General features: G+C 43.2%; 1 protein-coding gene and 1 long non-coding RNA gene across 6 annotated transcripts in view; one reads left to right on the top strand and one right to left on the bottom strand.

Annotated features, from left to right (window-relative positions):
* The window catches only part of Fat3 (FAT atypical cadherin 3), a 692,898-nt gene that overhangs the window by 499,679 nt on the left and 190,596 nt on the right, over positions 1–2,623 (top strand). The gene's annotated exons all lie outside the window — the stretch shown is intronic.
* Positions 466–2,623, bottom strand: part of LOC108491065 — a 3,570-nt gene continuing 1,412 nt past the window's right edge. The window contains exon 3 of one of the 2 annotated variants that reach the window (XR_001872548.1): positions 466–1,049. This is a non-coding gene — a long non-coding RNA (uncharacterized LOC108491065). Of the gene's footprint in view, positions 1,050–1,191; positions 1,273–2,623 lie in introns of those variants that run through there. The other variant, XR_001872549.1, reaches the window with a different exon arrangement.

Raw genomic sequence — 2,623 nt, 5'->3', positions numbered from 1 at the left:
CATTTTAATATTGTACATATTTTAAAAATAATGCTGTAATGAAATGCTTCTTCATGTGGTTATTAAATAATTTTAAAAAAAACTACAAAAAATATTTTCCATTTATTACTTTATTGTGAATATTTATATACTGATAAATCTATGTTCCTCATGGGATCTCATTAAACAACAGTGGATGGCAGACTCTGTAATGACCTTAAGTAAGGGACCACCCATCACTTTGCCTGAGGACCCTACTGGTGGATATGTCCAAAGACAGACCCTGGACAGCAACTAAGTAAATTATCAAGTGGTTTCATACATGACCAGATTGGACAGAAATCCCAGACTATCCTCCCCAGGCCAGAGTTATGCTACCTTATAGCAGTAATTTAGTAAATGGAAAAATATATATGTAGGAAACTTTTCATATAAATATCTCTAAAATATTTGGAAAATGAGCTACTACATATTAATTCAGATCATTGGGAACATGCAACGTGAACTTGCAACCTTAGACATCCAAGCAGTTTACCCACAAACCTCAGCTCCTGCCACACTTCATGTGCAGACTGACATTCTTCACCTCAGCATGTGCTCCCTGAAGAGAAGATGATCCGTCATAACAATCTTTTGCCAAAGGTACTGATAAATCTTACAAAGCCTTGATATTAAACAGTACCTTTGCACCTGCTTGCCTAGATGAAGGGTAGTTTAAGTCCCTGGTTAAAGACTGGGGTAAACATTTGCCAAATGTGGGCATGCAAATGACATTTACATCTGGTCTTCTGCCTGTGTTCCCTCCTGGTGACAGCTTGTACTGTCAAGAGACGAGACGGTCCCAGGCCGCGCCATGGCTTGGTGTGTCTTTGAGAAGGCAAGTATGCCGTCCTGCGTTGAAAAGCAAGATCTTGTCAGATGATGTCCGTGGAAGCAGCGGACAGAAGGGCAGCCACCAGTTCCCAGCAGAGCTGGGCTACAGGGGATGCCGAAGCCTCTAGCATGTATGCTGAGATGTCATCGGGGTTCTCAGTGCCACTGTACTGCCACGAGACCTTGAGGTGTGGTTTCTGGAGGAGAGCAGGGAAAGCAGTATGCTTCCATGAAGTACATTTTTGAGGGTAAAAATCGAAGCAGTATATAGTTTATGAATGTGAGTCTGTTGCAAGACCGTAGATTACAGGCTCCTGAAAGACTATTTTTGTTTCCTTTCTGGCATTGAGTTTAAACTCACTAGACTCCGAGTAAATATTGGCTGAACTGATCTGAAAAGTGTCTTCCTCCTCAGCTCCACTGTTTAAACACAGGAAGAAGGAAATTAGTTGCAACTCAACTTTACAATGAGTTCTTGTCTGAGTGGAGGTCTGGCTATCTAAGCCTGGGATGGATATTTCCAAAGACATGAGCCTGAAACTTCAAAATCACTAGAAAGGCACTTCTACTTGAATGCCAAGTAGAGAGGCAAATGAACGATCCCTAGTTAGGTCGTCACTGTGGATTCACGTCCCATCTGAACCCCCTAGTTAGGTCGTCACTGTGGATTCACGTCCCATCTGAACCCCCTAGTTAGGTCATCACTATGGATTCACGTCCCATGTGAACCCCCTAGTTAGGTCGTCACTATGGATTCATGTCCCATCTGAACCCCCTAGTTAGGTCGTCACTGTGGATTCACGTCCCATGTGAACCCCCTAGTTAGGTCGTCACTGTGGATTCACGTCCCATCTGAACCCCCTAGTTAGGTCATCACTATGGATTCACGTCCCATCTGAACCCCCTAGTTAGGTCCTCACTGTGGATTCACGTCCCACAGAAGGACAGAATTCACAGCTCCAAGTTGCTTTTTAAATATATGGTGTCATCTGGAGATGTCTACGTGGCCAGAGGCCTGTTTCAGCACCCAAGGTGAGGTGGAAATTGGCCTTCTGAGCAATTTACATCTGACATTGCAGGCTAAGTGCTTCACACAGGTGTGTGAGAGCTCGAGGTTGGACACAGCAGATTAGGGACGCACCAGTGGAAAGCACAGCTGCTAGAAAACACAAGGACAGCATGGACCCCATGGCAGGAGGGGTAGATGCATCTGTACGGGGAGAGCTGACCTTGATACTGCAGCGGAGGTCTGGAGTGTGAGTTCCAAACCGCTAGAGCTATCGACAGAAGGAGACGCATTGCTCCCACTCCTTTCCCATTGTCTTTCTGACTGTCACACATTTCAATGGCATCCAGATGTTCTATTATTTTAGCTACCAACTTGGGAAATTATATTGTAGTAACTTTCCAAGTTGTCAGAACACTAAACTCAACAATGACAGTTTATAACCCATTTTCTCTAAAGTGCTTCATTTTTTCCTTAACCCTGATGGGTCGGCATTTCCATAAAGAACACCAGGCTTGTTCGGCTCCGTCATCTTCATGTAAAGCTCCTCTCTGTGGTCACCCACATGTAAACGGGATCCTCTATGCACATCTCAAGCACATTTCACTTTAACTTTCCTATTTGTGTCTAGATCTGCTTACAAAGTCAAAATTGCTTTATGCTTGAAAATTTAAATAGCTGTATTTTATGACTAAGCTACTTAAATTCCTTTGGGATTTAAATGTATATATTTTCTGAAAATTGAAGGCTAGTTTAAAAGCCCAA

This window comes from Nannospalax galili, unplaced genomic scaffold, assembly GCF_000622305.1.
Source record: "Nannospalax galili isolate Female #2095 unplaced genomic scaffold, S.galili_v1.0 scaffold418, whole genome shotgun sequence".
NCBI classification, from domain to species: domain Eukaryota; kingdom Metazoa; phylum Chordata; class Mammalia; order Rodentia; family Spalacidae; genus Nannospalax; species Nannospalax galili.
The sequence above is the reverse complement of the archived record's forward strand: the minus strand, read 5'-3'. Positions and strand labels throughout refer to the sequence as shown.